Source organism: Mirounga angustirostris, unplaced genomic scaffold (genome assembly GCF_029215605.1).
Source record: "Mirounga angustirostris isolate CCGP_5_RB_7025 unplaced genomic scaffold, mMirAng1.0.hap1 SCAF_15, whole genome shotgun sequence".
NCBI lineage: Eukaryota > Metazoa > Chordata > Mammalia > Carnivora > Phocidae > Mirounga > Mirounga angustirostris.
This window is the reverse complement of record NW_026991723.1, coordinates 62,603,575-62,623,131: the sequence shown is the minus strand read 5'-3', so window position 1 is coordinate 62,623,131 and position 19,557 is coordinate 62,603,575. Positions and strand designations below refer to the sequence as shown.

The 19,557-nt window shown below is 45.3% G+C and overlaps 1 long non-coding RNA gene across 1 annotated transcript in view; it reads left to right on the top strand.

Annotated features, from left to right (window-relative positions):
* LOC123849839 (uncharacterized) overlaps window positions 1–16,191 on the top strand; it is a 141,298-nt gene extending 125,107 nt beyond the window's left edge. Inside the window, exon 3 of the long non-coding RNA XR_008506761.2 lies at window positions 16,114–16,191. This is a non-coding gene — a long non-coding RNA (uncharacterized LOC123849839). The remainder of the gene's footprint in view (window positions 1–16,113) is intronic.
* The last annotated feature ends 3,366 nt before the right edge of the window (window positions 16,192–19,557 follow it).

Below are 19,557 nucleotides of genomic sequence, written 5' to 3'. Positions count from 1 at the left end.
TCAATTTTTATCCAGTACTTCCAAGTGTCGAGAGAGTTATCCATAGCCTTTTGGATGCTTTATGGATCTATAAATAAGTGTAGTAGTTGGTTGCATTTTGGGAAGCTTGGTCATCTCTGTGACATCTCATGACCATGTACTCCTCACACCCTGTCCACCCAGGCTACCTCCTCCCCGGCTCATCAGAGACAAATCAACCTTGGTAATGGAGCACTTCCCCCAGGCAATTATCACTTATTTCTTTGTACTGCTAGTACTTAAAAATCCTTATTTTTTCCAGGTAGTTGACCACTCATTTTGGCATTGTTTTATATTATCATTTTATTATTTCCTATATATCTTGTTCTTTTTCCTCTCCTCACTGTAGTATAAGTTCCTTAAACACAGATGTCGAAGTAAACAAAGACCATCCAAATGAGAATAAGCAAAGGCTATTTAGGCAGAGTTTGCTATACTAAGGGAGTCAGCCACCCTCTCTTGGGTTGGGTGGAGATTCAAAGGCAGGCAGGGGCATAGGAAAGCTTTATAGTGGGAAAAAGGGAACGCTTCATGTGTGCCCTGACTGGAGGCCATTGGCATAGAGAAGCCAGAGGCAGGCTAACGAGAAGCAGAGCATTCTATGTGAGTGATTAGGAGTGCATATTTGGTTTTCTTTGTTTGGTCCTAAGTTGGACACCAGAACAAAGAGGGAACCTGTCAATGATTCATCAGTTTCCACTGTTTGGAGCTGATTGCTATAGGAGTCATTGTTTGGCTTCCTTGAATGTCCGTTGTAGATAGTGGATTGTCTTCCTGGACCGATGGCTGCAGATTGTGGGTCAGAGTCCTGTTTTTATATACATCTGGCCATTGTCCATTTGTATATTCAGTCTCTCACAGGGACTGTGTCTTAGGCTTCTGTTACACCTGGCCTTCGCCCATGCTCTTCAGGCTCTCTAGTGTCTTCTACATGCCCAGACATAACACAGGTGTATGGTCCACATTTGGTTGAATGATTTGGCTGCACATCCTGTAGAAACAGACACTGAGCTGGGAGTTGGCGTGGGCGAGTCACTAGTTCTATTCCAGTGTATTCCATTCCCTTCACATTTACAGTAACCCTGTGAGATGTCAGGCCCTAAAAACCAAGCTGATGGCACAAAAAAGAGCGATACAAAATCCCTGCTCTCAAACACTCCTTAACAGATCCCTCTTTACACTTTAGGTTTTCATCTGTAAAATAGCAACAATAATTGCATCAAGCTGTTGGGAGGGTACGATCAGATGAAGTACATGAAAGCATGCAGCACATTGTAAAGAGTTATAAGCTGTGAGGAAGTTTTGCTATTTTAAATGTTTAATAATTGTTTTTCTGAAAAGACAAAGTAACTCCAGAAGATGATGCATCTTGATAAACTTTTCCTCCATATTTTCTATAATTTATGATATAATCACGCCATGGACAGAGAACCTCTGCATTTCTTTTTCTAGATTTTTACTGAAGGATCTGGGTATAATTATACCTCTGTCTTTTCAGGGGGTGATACAGTTTCAAAAGCCTGTTTAAAGGATTTCTAGTTGCCAAGCTGTCCTGTGAACTGGCCAATACGATTCCTTGAATCATCGCCCAGTGCGGACCCAATTTATATTTGGAATTTCATGCCATCTTGAAGGAACATCATCCAGTGCCAGGGTCTTCTTTGAGCTAATTGGGCTTTGGCAGTGATGTCATTCCATGGTGGGCGTTTGTCGAGACTATGGCAGTGATAACGCAAGTCTCATTTTCGGCAGCGTGTGCCCATGTGTGCAAAAGGCTGCTCCCCTCCCTCACAGGCAATCACTCCTCCTGCTGTAGTTCCACTTCTGGTCCCTTTCTGAAGACGGGAGATCAGTGGGCTATTTATACCCCATGGCTGGAAACATTCCTCTTCTTCTATTCCACGTGCAAATATTTCTCCGATCATTAATGTGGCTTAAAATATAATGAGGGAGAGCAATCATCCAACTTATCAAACTTTTTGATAGGCAGGAAACAGTCATAGAATCACAGAAGGAGGTGTCTCCTGGGGCTAAAATGACAGGTGTTGGGATGAAGCAGATCTGTGTGCAATGGCTGTCCAGCCACTGTTAGCCGTGCATATCGGACAAGGTTGTTAACCTATACCAGCCTGTTTCCTCACCAGTAAGATGAAGGTAATGCTTTTTGTCTCATGGGGTTGTGGGTTAAATGTAACCCAGATTTATGGCTGTTCCTCTATGTCTGCTGACTTTGCTGACCTCAGATTTTCTTTCTACCCTGTGAAGTAATCTTCATGACCCAAGAGCATTGGGGAATAAGGAAGAATTTTCTGGTGATTTTCCAGGGGAGATGGAGAAGGTTTCATTACATGTGTCACAGTGGGTTTTTGCAATCCCTAGGATCCCTCCAGAACACTGTCCTTAGCCTCTGCTCTATTATTTCTGAACAATTCAGTTCTGCCCCAAACTTGCACACTGTTGCAGTCATGCCAGTCCCACAGGCATCTTGCTACCCAGTAGTTCAAAAGCCCTGCCATTAAGTGGACATCCAACTGTCTATCAGAAGGAACTTTGGCACTTGTCCCTTATTATGTCAGTATGTTTTTGGGGGTCTCATCTTTCACTCACATGGTCTATCAAAGTATTGCTTGCAGTCATGTTCAAGTTTGACTCCCTGAGAGGTGTCCTAAGGGGGAATATAAAAACAACTTCCCTCATTTTGCTACATTAGTTTTGTATTATGTAATACATATAAAACACTTAGCACCATGTTGTAGTACTCACAGACATCATAGTACTCAACAAACAGAAGTTCATTTTTTAGGCAAAGTGAAAGCTATGTAGTGAGATACATAGCTTTGATATATCTGGAACAACTGCTATACTTAAAAATTTGTATCTTGTACTTGTCCCTTAATTATTTACATTTTATTAGAAAAGGTATCAGCAATCCTAAGGTGTAATGCCCAAGGCATCAAGGCTTCAAGGGTGTGTCACTGCGGACTTAAACTCCCATCTGGAGACCTGGCCACATGCCCACACAGACAGCTCAGTAAGCCATCAGCATCTTTTCCTCCTTATACAGAGAGGTTAAATGACTTTCCCAAGTTTACATCAGCCTCTAAATTGCAAAGGTATGGGCTACCATGTAATTTTGTTAAAGAAAATAAATACTTGACTGCCATTTTGTCTTCTCCAACAGGGAAGTATTGACCCCAACCCACAATGTCCCATGGTCTCTCAGTGCTTCAGTGAGTAGTCATTGATGTTCCTAGCTGGTTTAGTCTCTTCTTTCTGGGTCTTAGCAAGTCTTTTTGGACTTCATTCTACCACTGTGTTGTTTGTCAACTCTTCTGCTGGCCTGGTCACTTTTTATCCATTTAACTAGAGAATGTGCTCTGGGCCAGACACTCAGCCAAAGGCTGGGGAAACAGGGTGGGGGGGGGGCGCGGCAGGAAAAAAAGTTCTTGGTGAACTCAGCTGCATCACATGGAGTAGTAAGCTGCAAAACACTCGATGAGCTAGTGTTCAAGGCAGGGCAGGATGGGAGAGACTCATTTTGCCTAGGAAGTAGGGAGCCAAGGAAGGTTTCAAGAGCCTTGGTGTTTGATATGGACTTTAAGGAAAAGGAAGATTTTTTTCTAGTCAATGAAACAGATGATGACAATCATTACAGACTTTTTTGGGTGTGCCAGCCAAAATCAAAGTGAGAACTTCAAGGGGGAAAGGAAACTCGAAGGGACAGAATTAAGACCTTTTATTACATCATCTCTTCCTGTGTGGAGACCCCGTTCATGTACTAGAGGGCTTTGTATTTTCCTTTAATAAGGAAGGCCATTCCCTTATAAATGAAGGTTTCTTTTCTCTTAGTGAGGTTAAATGACTTGTCCAAGTTTGTATACTTAATAGGTAACAAACAGAATCTAAACCCAATGCCTACCACAGGGTCTAACCCTTAATTTATGGTCAATAGCCGGTATTTATTGCATGAACAATGAATGAATGAATGAGTGAATGAGAAAACCCAGTTCTCCTGACTCCCATATAATATGATTTATGCTACTTGGCATTTGTTGTTGTTGTTTGGTCACATGTTAGCTGATGATTATCACCGTCTTGAGCAACATCCCAAGGATATACCTTGAGACTTTTGTGGCTCCTCAAATTCATGAAAGCATGCATTTTAAAAAAATATTTTATTTATCTGAGAGAGAGAGAGAGAGAGGAAGAGAATACAATGGGGGTGGGGGAGGGGCAGAGGGAGAAACAGACTCCACTCTGAGCAGGAAGCTGGATGCGGGGCTCAATCTGAGGACCTCGGGATCATGACCTAAGCTGAAGGCAGATGCTTAACTGATTGAACCACCCAGGCACCCCAGTTTTTTCTGTTTTAATATGAACATTTTATATAGGGCAGGGAGTCCACCAAACAGTTTTAAAAATTGCTTTCCATTCTCTCTGACCCTAGTCTCACTACCTTTCAATCTCTCCTGCCCATAGTCATCAGGGGCTTAACCTAAGTGTACCTTGACTTGCACCCCTCATATGCTTTCTTTGTGGCCTGTTACAGGCCAATATTGCTTTTCCAGGGCAGAGTTAGAGCCTCCAACCTGCCTTCTTATCCTTTCCTTTCACTTCATTTATTCTTGCATTCATTCAACAAATACTGAGCATTTCGTAAGAATTAGACCCTGTACAGTGTACTGAAGATCCAGAGGTAGAGAGGAAAGACACAAAGTCTCACCTCATGGAGCTCTCCCTTCAGTGGAAAAAACAGTAGAAAATGAAAGTTATGTTATGTATTGGTTTATATTATGTCATGGTAGTTTTGTTAAGTGCCACAAAAGGGAAGTATAGGATGGTGAGGTTGTTTAGCAGGAGAATCTAATTTGTTTAGGAGGGTTAGGAGCAGCTTCCCTGAAGGACCGCCTTTAGGGGAGTAGGAAATAGCTCAGCAAAGAGATGGCGATGGAGGGGGCATTCCTGGCAGAAGGCACAGTATGGGTAAAGGCCCTGAGGTAGGACAGAACTTGGTTTTCCCAGACATTTAGAAAGCCTCACAGGACTCTCATGGTCTGGCCCAACAACAGCTTCACGATGGCTTCCTACTGCACTGGGAGCAAAATCCTAAGTCCTTCTTCTCATAAATAAGATCACACATAGTCTAGAGCCCCTACTACAGCTCAGATCTCATTTCTTCCCTCTTCCCCCTCCCCCTGGCCTCATCTTGCTGTTCCTCCAAAATGGCAAACATAGTGCATTTTCTGGGCACCTGCATTTTTTTCTCCCTTCTACCTAACCACCCTCATACCAGATATCTTCATAGCTCACTCCTTCATTTCCTCTGGGTTTGCACTAAAATGTTTCTGAAGGGGCCTTCTCTGCTCACTCTTCCTATGACAGGGGGTAGAGCCTAGGGGTAAAGCATTGGACTGTACTTTTCCTATGACAGTGGCCTTCCCTCGCTCTCTGTTCCACTACTCTACATGTTGTTCTTGATCACACCTATCACCACCTGGCATATCATTTTTATTTGTCAATGAATTGTGTCTCTCCACTAGCTTGTGAGGGTCATGATTAAAGCTACATTTTTGATTGCTGTATCCTCAGCACCTAGAACAGTGCCTGACTCATGGTTGGCACTCAACAAATATGTATAACAGCTGAATGGGAAGGGTGATGCAGGACCAGACTGGAGAGAAAGCCAAGAGCCAGACCCTTTGACATGTACCATATATTTTCATGCCTCTGGGACTTGCTCATGCTTTTCCTTCTGCCTGCGATGCTCTTCCCCACCCGCTTCCACTGTCATCTCCCACAGTGGAAGTCCCATTGACATAGCCATTGTGTGAACTTCCACACAGCATTTAATTCCTCTTTGGATTCTAGTGGGTGGGATATATGTTTGACTCCAGTCCTCAAATAGACGGCGCCCATTGGATGAAACCATATTGGATTCATGCCTGTACCCAGTCCATCACAGAGCTTGATCCAGAGTAGGTACTCAGACAAGTCTATGCTTAATTGGATGGCAAGAGGGCAGTAATCCAGGAGAGCTAATAATCCAGGTCGGGAATTACAGTGAGGTCAGGGAGCTGAGCTAAAGTCATGGCTCGATTTGAAGGAACATACAGTTAAGAGCATGAACTCAGAGACTTGTTGCCTGGCTTTTGAATATAGCTTTGTCATTTACTAGTGATTTATTTAAACCCTAAGGCCTTAATTTTCATATCTGTAAAATGGGTATAATAAGAGTAACTCTCATAAAATCATTACAAAATTTACATGAATCACTATATGGAAGTATTCAGAACAGTACAGAACATAGTGGAAACTATATACATCTTTTATTTTGATACATAAATAAAAAGCCTAGGATACTGTCTACAGGCAAGAGACCTCAAAGTCCAGGGGAGGTCTGAACTTGGTGGAGGGGCAGCACCTGGAGATTCACTTGGTAACCCTGGCAGGACAGTTGCAGGCAACGAGATCTTGGGAGCCAAACCCCAATCCAAGGCCATTCTCTAGTCTGTTGTTTTACAGAAGGGGAGACTGAGTCCAGGAAGCATCTTCCCCAAGCTCCCACCGTGGCAAAGGAAAGCTGACACCTCCAGTGGCCCCCCAGTCTAATGCTCCCCCTGCTATTTCCCCACAGTTTATCAGTGGGAGCCAATAACGTTTCCCAGATGGTGGTTTATTATTTATTTCCTTGTTGATTTCCCTCCTTTTTTCTCAGAGCAGTCGAGGAAGTTTATAGGAAGCACTAGAAGGCAAACTATCATTAAAGACAAAATTAGGACTTGGAAACGTATACATTAAAATAAGAAGCCAGAATGATGGTGAGGTAGGAGAGAGCACTGATGACAAGCAGATTATAAGGGTCTATGCAGTTGTTCTTTTCATGTGCAAATTAAGTTCTGAGCTTCCTAACTGCCAAAGTGAAAAGAGATACGTGGGCAGTTATATAGAAAAGAAGATCAAAGTGCTTTTCTAGCTCTTAGTCCTAAGAGAAATTCCTTGTTTGTGCCAGGCTCCACAGGATGACACTGAAACTTTTTCTTCTGATGATCACCATTCTTCTGTCCTGGAGCTGTCTTGGCTGATGGGTTGTCCAGATTTCTTCCCTAAGTGGGTTAAAAATTCTGAATTTGCTTGAAAAATCTTAGATCCTCATTCTGACTCTGCTGTGATTATGGGGTTCCCCTGATCAGCCAAGAAGTACATTTGTGGTTCAACCTCTTAGAATTTCATCGTTCTTTAAAACCTTAAAGGTCATCAAGTCTAACATCCCCATTCCACTCACCTTCTGATATCTGAATCCTCTCTGCAATAACTCCATCAAGTGGCCATCCAGATTTTTCTTGAATGCCCCAGTGACAGGGAGCTCACTACCGCAGAGGGCATCTCATTTCATCTGTCCATGAAGTTTTTTATTCTATCAACTTGACATCTGAATCTTGGCCATACTTATTGAAAGCTACATTTCATCACTGAGGAAAGAAATCAAGTCAAATGGCCAGCAGAAAGAAGCTCTGGGAATCCTGAGCTTCCTTAGAAGTAGACTTTTGTTCAAATAAAGTGTTAAAATTAAAGCAGTATATATCTGAGTGGGGCCAATTGGCATTAACTCATCACAGCATATGGTGTGCTTCCTTTTATATGCATGTTTAGCAGCTAGTGGGTACCAAACCTCACACAGCTCTCAATTGCTAGCACTAATGAAGGATCTGTTTGCTTTGGGGGATAAAGATGGTATCACTGATTCACAGTTGTTTTTCCAGGAGTGATGAACAGATTTCATTTCCTCATCCCCACTCTCTTGCTCGGTCCTTTATCGTCCCCACTACCACTACCTTCTTCAAACCTCATTGTCTCTTGCCAGGACTGTTCACTTGCCTCTGACTGGCCTCCCTGCCTTGGTTCTGGCCCTCTCTGGTCTAAGATCACACTACCAGAGGGATCTTCATCAAGCACAGATTTGCCATATCACTTCCAGCTTGAAACCCTTCAGTGGTTCCTGTTAGCTCCTTCATGGAAGCCAAGTTTCTTAGCATGGAAGGTAGGCCAGGCAGGGGAGGGGGTCACTTGAGGCCACGGAATGGGACAAGGTTAACTGTCCCTCTTTCAGGGTCAGTGGTGTCCCCAAAGTAGTACAAGTCCTTCTGGAACAAAAGCTTACATTTGGAGAACTTTACAGTATTCATTCTTTCCACGGACAAAAATTAATTTTATCTCCAGCGAGCAGAAGAAGAAACAGATTCTCTCAATGCTACGAGTAACAGTACGGCTACTACTGATTATAATAATAATATTGAATATTTTTATAGCTTATGTGGCAGGTTCTGCCCGAAGCACTTTCTTATTTCATTTAATCCTCACGACAAGATGATGGCACTTGCACGGCCCTGAGAGTGAGCACCTCCTGGGGTGCCTCGCTTACCTCACCCTCGTCCCAGCCCGGGCAAGACCCCGGATCCCGGACAGGTTTCGGGGGTGGCAGCCGGGGGCGGGGTATCTCCGATGGGAAGGTTGGCCTGAGCAGAGGTTCAGCCTCGCCGCTGGTGGTCAGATAAGAAGACCCAACCCAGAGTTTTGCAGTCAGGGTCGGAGACCCAGGAGGCCATCCTCATAAGTCACATGGTGGAGACGAAGCTTCAGGGCTGGGATCCAAGTTCCCGGCTATATGTGCTACTGTTGGGGGTGGGGGGGGCACGTGCACTGTTTCATTTCTGGTCCTCAGTTTCCTCCTCTGCACACACAGTGTTGACAACCCCCCGTCTCCTTCCCACGTTTAGTTTGCAAGTGGCAGTCAAGGTGTCTGATGAGCAGTAAAGGGAAGCACCAACACAGCATGAGGCCGGGAGAGGGTATCCGAGTGGGTCCAGCTTATCCCCACCCCTGACTCCCTCGGAGAGTGTCGCGCATGACTTCCCCTTTCTGGGGCAAGACTTCATATGTCATCAAGGTGGTTGAGGGAGCTCAGTTTGATGAAGGCAGCTGTGCTTCCTGTCCCCACAATCAGATCCCACCATCCTGGCCCAGGGGCAACAGGCAGCTAGGAGCATCACGGCCTTCAAATCCGAACCCCAGCTCTGCCCTCTTGGCGAACGCTTTTTCGGGCTCAGCCACAGTGAAATGTCTCCTTCCATATAAACGTGGGGCCGTGCCCCTGCTTGCCTATCCCATCACCCACACTTCCTCTACAGCTTAAAACATGCCACTTCCTCAAGACTCGGAGGCCCACCTTAGGAAGTGTGAGATCCATGTTGATAACTAGCTAGAAGGCTAATTGGAAATATTTTGGGGTTTGCATGTTAGCTCTGTCAAATCAAGTAAAAAAATCATTCTTATCTCTTATAACCAGCAGTTATGCAAGTCTGCCAATGGCATTAATTAAAGCATGTTCTTACTTCTCAGAGCATTTATCGTAAATGAGGAACAGGAACATTCAGGGGCCTATTTTATTCTCCGCAGGAGCCAAAGCCCTGTCTGAATTCATGCCGTATGGGAAGAGTCTATCCTGGAGGGCAGGGTTATCTGATTCCTTGTGGGCAGATATTTGAGTTCTGTATTTATGCAGCACTGTATCTGTCCCAGGTGTCAGCTTAGATAGGATAGGCTATCCCCCAAGTGAACCTTCATACTTCCCACAACAACACTTGAGATTTCAAGCCTTACCTCGACCCTGTATGGCGGGCAAAGTGGACGCTGTCTGCAGAACAATTTTACATCCACTACCCTTTTCTGATCTTCACAACAGCTCTCTGATGCTGGTTATTATCCCTGCATTGCAGATAAAAAATCTTAGACTTGCCTGCTATAAAATAGGGTTGAACAGAATTTTTGCAAAGGGTCAGATAGTAAATATTTTAGGCCTTGTGGGTCTCTGTCACAACTTTCAACACTGCTGTTGTAGCATGAAAGCAGAGATAGACACTAAATAAACAAAAAACATGGCTGTGTTCCAATAAAATTTCCATTACAAAAAGAGATGGTGGGCCATACTTTTCTGAGCTCTGCTGTAAAACACTCAGAATATTGTGTGTGGGGGGATGCCTTTGGTAAATAGAAAACCTTAATGAGGGCATTTGTTATAAACTCAGTAAATGTAATTGAGTGCCTACTATATGTCCAGCACTGTAAGGGATACATAGATGAATCGTAGGTAAATCAAGGAGCTCACGATATGGTGGGGGAGATATCTATTTGAACTCACATCACTATCATGTATGTCTCAGAGTGCTCAGGGCCATTAAAGAGGGCAGATGGGACTCAGAATTCATAGCATCAGGAATATCAAGGAGCTTTCTGGAGGAAAACATGTTAGCTGGGCTTTGAAGAACAACATGGATGGAACCCAAAGCCTTGTTTATGGGGCGGGGCGGGGGGCATACTTGTTGGAAGGTCTCTGCGATCATATTTCCTCTCTCATTCTGCTCCTCCAACCACTAGAGACCGGCTGTGTTCAAAGCCAGTGCCCAAGCGAGAGCCCTTGTAGGACAAGTGTGGTGGTGAAGGGCGCCTGAAGATCTGGGCTCAGGATGGTGCTCCAGGCTGATGGGAAGAACAGATCCTAATTGGGCCATGCAAGGGCCAGCTGGAGCGACACAGGTAGTTTTGGGCAGCCAAGAAAGAGAAGTTAGGGTAGAGGACATCCCATGGCACTGAGTCACAGGGAGGGGCGGTGGCTGTTGTGGAAGCTTAGGTGGCAAGTCATGATGCTGTGGTTGCATCCCTGACTCTGGGTCCTGTCCCGGGAGGAGCCCCCCACGCTAAGTACAAGCAGAACGACCTCACTTTGGGCTTGTGCCTGGGGTGCTTGGGGGCTCCCAAGGCACATTCATCGCCATTGTCTGTTCTTCTTCATAACAAATCCTTACAAAATTAGTACTACCCCTCCCATTTCACGGGCGGAGAAGCCGAGGCTCAGAATAAGGCACTGCTGCGCCCATGCATTTGAAGCTAGATCTGTGTGACCTTGAAGCCAGCACTTTTCTCACTGCTCTATTCTGCTCCATGGGACATGCACCAGCAGTTAGGGATGGGAGAGTAGGAGAAAGAGAGAACCCAGGTCAGAACCCCAATCAGCAAAGGCCTCTCAAGTGGACTTAGGGCTCAAAAGAGTGCTTTCTGCAGGAGACAAATTGCCACCCGACTGGAAGCACCGGGCCTCATGGAACAGGCTTTTATTCTGGCACAGTCTGCTAGAGGCGGGGAGAGTGGCCCCAGGCTGTCTCCTTCAACCCTCCGAGCACATCCCTACCCCTACCCACGTGCCTGCCAGCTGGTGGGCTTGGGAATGCTTCCGGGCTCTTCCCCCTTTGCTTCCAGCACTTCCTCAGCCCCGTCCTGCTGGCTTCTAACTCTTTCCAGCCAGCAGCTTTGGATTAATTATTTCTTTGGGCAGGTTTTCAGGGTTCAACTGTCAGAGTATCCACCACCAGGCCTCAGTGTTTATTCCCGAGGACCGCATGCTCAGGCCTCACATTTGTGTCAAGCCCCTGGTGTCTATTTTTAACCTCATCTCAAAGCAGGGTTATGCACACAGTCTCAGTGAGGCCCTGCCAAGCCTGGGAGAAGACTCTCCGTGTGCCACTGAAAATTCTGTCGCTTTATGAGCCCTGATGGTATAGTAAACTCATTGATGATTTCTCTGATTGTCTTTGGAGAGTAAACAAACAGGAACTGCTTTGTTCATGTGGTTGAAAAGCCATCATTTTTTTTTAAAAGCAAATATTTCAGGGATATTGCAGTTTACTTGGCCCCGTTTTTGCATTTCTTTCTTTTGATACAAAGTACTAAATGCCTCAAACGTGGAGATGCCCTGCAAGTCTCTCGATCCCTGAGTAGCCCTGGTGCCCCCAACAGCCCCAGTTTTTGGGGAATAGGAATCAGATGGAGAATTCTGCCTCTTGCCTTCTGTCCAGATCTTGGTTCACAGCACAGCTCCCAGCTCAGTCCCCAGTCAGCGCTTCTGCCCACACCACCACTGCCTTCGTCTGCTCTTCTTCATCTCTCTTGGACTGTGATTTAAACATTCTGGAACATGATCCTTCTGTCACCAGTTTCTTCCCGTGCACTCCATTTCCCACACTGCTCTTACAGTGAAACCTCTATAAAAAGCACATCTGATCATGCCCTCCCCGACTGAAAGCCCTCCTCCGTAGCTCGGTTTTACTCCCAGCTTGGCTGGGGTGGGGGTCTTCGCTGCTGTCATCACCTGACATGACTTGTCTAGCGTATGGATGCCTGCAGAGGACAGCGCCCTTGGTCCCAGAGAAGAGAAGCTCCCAGGGCCACTCCCTTCCCCCACCTTACCCCTCCAGCCTCGGCAGACCCATCAGCCAGACAATGTGGTCATTGTCTGAGGCTCTTTCCCAGATCCAGGAAGGGACATCCCGCATCAAGCTACAAAATGCAGATACTTCCTCCTTGTTTTATTCCACGCCAGAAAAGGCCCGAGGTCCTCCGGGCGATGTCTGACTTTGTGCCCTTGGGTTCCTCTCTCTCAGGTTCTCTTTCCCCGCACGGTTTTCTCTTCAGTTCTCAAGTCTGGTGTCCTCACTGCAGACCTTTGCCCAAGGGGCAGTTCTCCCTCTCTGATTTCACCAAGTTGAGTGACACCTCCAGTTTCAGCGCGTCCCAGAGTGAGAGGTGAGGGTGGCTCTCATCCTCCAGGGGACCAGGGACCGGGGACCGAGCCCCTTCGCATCAGTAGATTAGCATATGTCAGCCTGGCCCTTTTTAGAAACCTAGGTCTCCTCACTGTGGTGTCTGGTTTTGACTGACAAGCCTGGCTTTCCTTGAAGAGAAGCCAGGCTAGCTGTAGGTGGCTGGTTTCTTCGCCAGAAAGGTGAAGGGTAGCATGGCTTGGATCCATAGCTGATAGAAAGCGGAAACAGAGGGGTCGCCGGATTCCTGACACAGTGAACAGCTGGTCATCTGTATTAGCTTCTGAGGGCTGCTGTGACAAGTTACCACACGCCTGGTGGCTTAAAACACCAGAGACATCATCTCTCACAGTTGGGGAAGCCGGAAGCCTAAAATCAAGGCTGGCAGGGCCATGCTCCCTCTGAGGGCTCCAGGAGAGAATCCTTCCTTGCCTCTTCCACTTCTCATGGCTCCACGTGTTCCTCGGGCATGGCAGCATCCCTCTGATCTCTGCCTGCTTCTTCACGTGGCCTTCTCCTCTGTGGCCTTTCCCTTCTCTCCTGTCTCTCATCTCCCTCTGCCTTTCCTTCATAAGGGTACCTGTCATAATAATCCAGGATAATCCAGGAGGAACTCTCCTTGAGATCCTTAACTTAGTTATATCAGCAAAGACCCCTGTTTTAAATAAGGTCAGATTCATGGGTTCCAGGTGTTAGGACATGGACATATCATTTGGGGGAGCCACCAATGAAGTCCTTTATGCGTTTGCATTGGTTCCTGATCTACCCTTGATCCTTGATGGTCCTTCACCATCTTCCCACCTGTGCACCATCATCATGTTTTCCTCACTTTGCAAACTCATTTTATCCTTAAAGTATGAGCCCCAACATCACCTTGTTCCTAAAGCCTTCCTTGACCCCCGGAGGCACCATCCTGTGTTCTGTCCTCTGGAACCCTGAGGCATGTTGCTCCCTTGCCTGGAAGGTACCTGCCAGCCTGAGTCTTGGAAATGAAGCCTGTCAGACAGGAGAGTGCACAGGGCCAGGCAGGAGAGAGCCAGACTGGGAAGGAGGGTCCAGGGTGGCCACGGAGCTTACTCTGCCACTATTCTCACCCCCATTTCTAACCCCAGCCAGCAGCTGCTTCTCAGAGGGGTCAAATGCCCCAGAGCAAGAGGAGGTGGCTGAAGCAGTAGATGTCATGGGAAAATCCTACCCTCTTTCAATCTCTCCTCCTTTTCATACAAGCTCAGAAATTTCTGATATGGAAACAACCCAAGGATCCATCAGGGGGTGACTGGATAAAGAAAATACGAGATACACACACACACACACATATTCACACAATGGAATATTATTCAGCCATAGAAAAGAAGGAAATCCTGCTATTTGGGACAAGGATGAACCTGGAGGACATTATGCTAAGTAGAATAAGCCAAGCAAAGAGACAATGTAGGGTCTTACTTATACATGGAATCTAAAAAATGTTGAACTCACAGAAACAGAGATTAGAATGGTGGTAGTCAGGGACTGGCGGTTGAGGGAAACATGGAAATGGTGGTCAGTTTTAATAAGCAAGGGAACTTACGCACGAGGCTTGTGTTGGATGGCTATGAGATGAGTAGATCTCTACACCAGCCCGTAAGAATCTTAAAGTTTACATAGAGGCCTTAACAAGGTTTAGTCAGGTATATCGTCCAGATCGTCCCAACAACACATTTTTCTCTTGAGGCTGTGACCTTGAAAATGGTCAATGTGTGGGAGCCTCCACACATTGGAGCCTCCACACAGCCTCCAATTACCTGTGTCCATTACCAGTGGTTATATCCTCTCGATGACTTCCTTCAACAGTTAAAGGTCACAAACTTCCAATTATAAGACCATCAAGATTTGTGGCTTAAAAAAATTTTTTTTTATTTTAGAGAGAGAGAGAGAGAATGGGGGGAAAGGCAGAGGGGGAGGGAGAGGGACAAGCAGACTCTGCGCTGAGCACAGAGCCCAGGGTGGGGCTCTATCTCACGACCCTGAGATCACGACCTGAGCCGAAGCCAAGAGTCAAATGCTTAACTGACTCGTCCACCCAGGTGGCCCGATTAAGATCTGGGGATTTAATGTACAGCATGGTGACTATAGTGAATAATACTGTATTGCATACTTGAAATTTGCTAAGAGAGTAAAATCTTAAGTGTCCTTTCCACACATAAAAAAAATGGCAATGATGTGAGGTAACAGGTCTGTTAATTAGCTTGATTGTGGTAATCATTTTGCAGCATATACATATATCATATCATCACATTGTGCTCCTTCAATATATACAATTTTTATTTGCCAATTATTTCTCAATAAAGCAAGGGGGGGAAAAAAAGAAATTCCTTTAAGAGGAATAAGGTCTTTCCCTTCCCGTCAAAGGAAAGACAGGAGAGAGAGAATCGTCCCCTTTACATGTAGTTTCCATCTGTGCCTTCTCCACTTAGCTGCGAGGGAGGTGGAGAGCAGAAGGGCTCTTGAAAGATGGCCATGGCAAAGGGGCAGACCACAGACACCGGAGATATCCAGGATGATGGTCAGTGCCGCTCCCCCTCGGCTCTCAGGGCCTATAGGAAAGAAGCAGCTTGTTGCTGCAGAATGAATGGTGAATTAGGCAACACCAGTTTCAAGACTGAACTCTGCCTCGACTGCCCATGACCTTCCCTTCTCTGGGCTTCACTTCTCTCCTAGGAAAATGAGACGGTGATTAGGTGGTTCCAGGAGGAGCTCTCATCAAGGACCACTTTGTTCTCTGGAGATTGACTAGAACATTTCTGCAAGGCTGTCTCAGCACATGAATCTATAAGACCACAACACAGGAAATCTTCACTGCCCACATAGTTTTGGGAATCACCGGAAAGTTAACAAATACTTAATGAATACAAGGACAGTGCCAGCCTTTGAAAGGCATTAAGGACAAAGAGACTGTTCTGGTTCTCAGAGAGCTTATGAGCTAATGTAGGGGCACATGTCTTTAAGAGTTACCATAATACTGGCCAGACAGTGATGCATACTATGATAGAGCAAGTTAAGGGAAATCCAGAAAGGCTTCAGGGAGGAGGTGACATTCTAGCTATGTTTAAGTGTAAGGAGGAAGTAGGCAGGCAGTAAAGGAGTAAAGGAAGGAAGGGCATCCAGATAGAGTGACCAGTCTTAACAGAATTCTGGTGGTTTAAAGTAAATGAGCTGATGTGCCTAGATATGAAAAATGTTAAGAAATGAGCCCCAAGAGGTAGATTGGAGTCTGAATCAATTATAAAGCATTTCATTGCCCCTAATCAAAATCAGTTCAAACTTGCTTAAACATTAAAAGGGATTTATTCATTTATGGAACTGGAAAGTCCAGGAGTAGGGCAGATTTCAGAATTGGTTTGTTTCAGTGGCCCAAGAATGTTCTTAAAGTCTGCCTTCTCTCTGTGTTTCTCCTCTGCTTCTGCAGGATCAGCTTCATTCTAGGCTGGTGCCTCTCTAGCCAAAAGATGGTTGTCAACTCACTCCCCCCAGGATATGTTCTTCCTTGAAGGTAAGCCTTTCGTTCAAGAATAGAGAGAGAAGATTATTTCTGGGAGCTCTCTTGGAAGATTAAGGTAGTTTCTTTTATAGAAGCCTCCAGCAAATGTCTACTTCATTTAACCAGCCTGAGTTGGGTAGGTCATATATTCATTCCTGAATTTATATCTGTGGCTGGAAGTGGAAGCTATGCTCATTGCCACAGACCAATCACAAGCATGACCCAAAAGTTGAGACTAGAGGCAGCTTCCTCCAAATCCAGGGTAGTACGAGGTTAACAAAAATCAGGATGAAATACACCCCCAAAAGAAGGAGAAATAGATGTTGGAAGGTGCCATAGACATTGTAGATTCCACAGACTCCTTTGTAGTTACAGGATCTACATGTGGCCAAAGATCTGCCAACAGGAGGCTGAAATGAACAACAGGAGGTGTTGACTGTGTGGGCAGATTGGTTCTTCTGACAGGAATGGTGCTGGGGGCATATGCTTCTTCTGGGGCAACTGTGGTGGAGCTTCTAGGTCCATTCATACTAGAACAGTCCTATGGAACAGTGGGAACTTTGTCCTGACAATGTGGCTCCATATTTGTTATTTCTGATTATAATGGGATTCAAGCCTAGTTCTTGAATATTGGTATTCTGTGAGATACCTAATGGATATAAATAAATCCCTTTCTGCTCACATAAAGTAAAGTGGATTCTGTTTGCAGCTAAGAACCCTGACAATTACTGACTTCCTCTATAGAGTTCCATGTCAGGAAGTTACTTTTATGGAAAGGAATGCAGCCTTTATCCGTTTATGGGCAGGACAAGAACCGCTAATGAGTTTCAAATGGGAAAGTGGTAATGATAGGACAAGATCTCATTCCTCTTTTCAACCCACCATTCCATTGAAACTGTAACTCTCAAGGTCACCGGTGACTTCCATTTTGCCAAATCCATGGGTCATTTCTCTCTCGCTCTCTCTCTTTTTAAAGTAAACTGTTTAGCAAAATCTGATGCAGTGAATTGCTCCCTTTTTCTTGGTCATTTTCTTCTGGCTCATTATGTGACAGTTTCCTTGTCTTCCTCCCACCACTGGCCACTGTCTCTTACTATCATTTGCTGGTCCCTCCTCCACCACTGAACCTCTGGACATTGGAGTGCCCTAGGCTCTTCTCTTCCTTATGAATCCCATGGTTTCAAATAACAGGGATCTATGGCAGTGACGCTTAAATTTATATAGTTAGCCCAAACTTCCTATTTCCCTCTGGATTTGTGTATCCAGCTATTGACTTGACGTTTCACTTGAATGCCTAGTGGATACTTGTAACATAGTCAAATAAAAATGCTTATTTTTCTCCCAGCTTACTTTCTTTCATTGCCCTCATTCAAAATGGCACTGCCATCCACTCAGTTGCTCAAACCCTAAGCCCAGAATCATCCTTGGTTATTTTTTTTTTTTCCAATTTCCCCAGGTCAAATCCATTGGAGAGTACTGGGAGCTCTACCTTCAAACTGTCTTGAGCACACATGTCTATTCTCTTCTCCCACTGCCACCCCGGCGCCTGCTTCACTTCTCCTGCGTCAGCTCGACCACTTTCCCCCCCTTTCACACCACCTGCTAGCCTCCTGGGCCTTCTTTGTGTTCTTCAAAGAGCCACACTCATTTCTACCTTCTGGATCTCTTCTTTCCATTGTCTGGAATGCTCTTCTCTCAGATCTTGGCATAATCCGTTCCCCTCTTGTCTCTAAGGCCTTGGGTCAGATGTGACTTTCCACCTAAGTTTCCCCCCAATGCATGTCACTTTCTATCCCAAGACCCACTTGGATTCAATGACTAAGCAGTGATCTGAAATAATCTGGTTTGTTTCCTTTAGTGACATTGTCTCCTCTGTCTGGACAAACGCAGATACTTGCCTGCCTTGATCACTTAACATACCCAGAAAAGTGCCTGGCACTTAATTGCAACTGAATATGTATCTATGGGATAAATGAGCTATGTTTTAGAAAAATCTCTCTGATGACAATTTGAAAAATCACCTTAAAGGGAAGAAATCTGTGTCTTTGAAAGTCCTCTCCGGCTGGAATGTGCAGTACGTATCGGACTTGGAAGCCTCATAGTCTCTTGGAACAACAAACCTTATGGGATGTTAGGGGAGGTGAATTCAGTATGATTAAGCCCAGAAATGACTTAGGAGATTTCTTCGTTGGTTTCAACAGGTGGGCTTTCTTTTTCTGTGCTGTTGCCTTTAAGTCGAATAGTTAAAATGTGGCCAAAATAGCTTTCTGTATTTGGGTTGCTGACACCACAAGTGTGTGAAAGTGGAATTAGATACTTTTCCCGTGGCAGCTCCTGACCCACAAATCACAGACAATCACTGCTAGGACAGAGCCATTCTCTGAGCGTGTCATCTGGCAGCGAAGAGGCGAGGGGAATTAGCCTGCAGCGGGGTGTGCTTCGCTCCGCGAGTCAGAGGTCCTTTTGGCTGGCCTAGTGGTGGATAATGTGGGACAATTCTTTTCTTTCCATCTCTTCATTACCGCACAAAAGAGCACACAGACCTTCACAGAAAAGGGGTTAGCCAGGCTCCGTAACTCTAGGATTCTTCTTTTTCTCTTTACCCCAGAGCCTGAGTTCTCTCGCATTCTTTTCAAAGCACAGTGGAAACAGAAAGGATGCTTAGAAAAGTGGATAAAAAGAAAACAGAATAGAAATCTCCTAAACCTGCCAAATTCTTTCCCCTGAATCCTATGTCATGCACAATTTATATTCAGTAAAAAATTTTTTGCAAGACAAATAAAAAACCATCCCAATGGCAATTATCCCCTTTCCTTATTATTATTATTTTTAAAATAACCTGTATGGAGTGATTTAAATTCTTAGGGCCGCTCTTCCATTGTGCAGACTGAGAAATTGTAAACCTCGTAATTGGGAGAGTTGGGAGATCTGAAAGAGTGGGAAAACCAGACTTGAGGAGCTGGCAGAGTCCCCACAGATCCACATGGAAGCTGAGTTTTGCCAGTCTGCACGGACAGTCCCTTCTGAAAGGCATATGATGTTCTACTTGGCAGCACCATGTAGTAGAGAAGTGTGGAATTAGCAGACAGGAAGGCAGGACTGCCGTCCTTACTACTCGGGTGACCTTGGGCTAGCTATTGAGAATTTCTGAGGCCAGGCTTCCTTGGGATGCCGTGGGAGCCACGTTACCTCCTACCCTGTGTGCAGTGCGGTTCTGAGAATTTAATGCATCCATGAGAGCGCTCAGGAAATGGGGAAGACCTCTGTGTCTCTTAGTCATTATTTTCTAGTTTGTCAAATCAAAGTCGTAATCTAGAACGGATAAATCTATTCACAGTGAGTGTTCATTCATTAGACAGGCTGATTGATGAT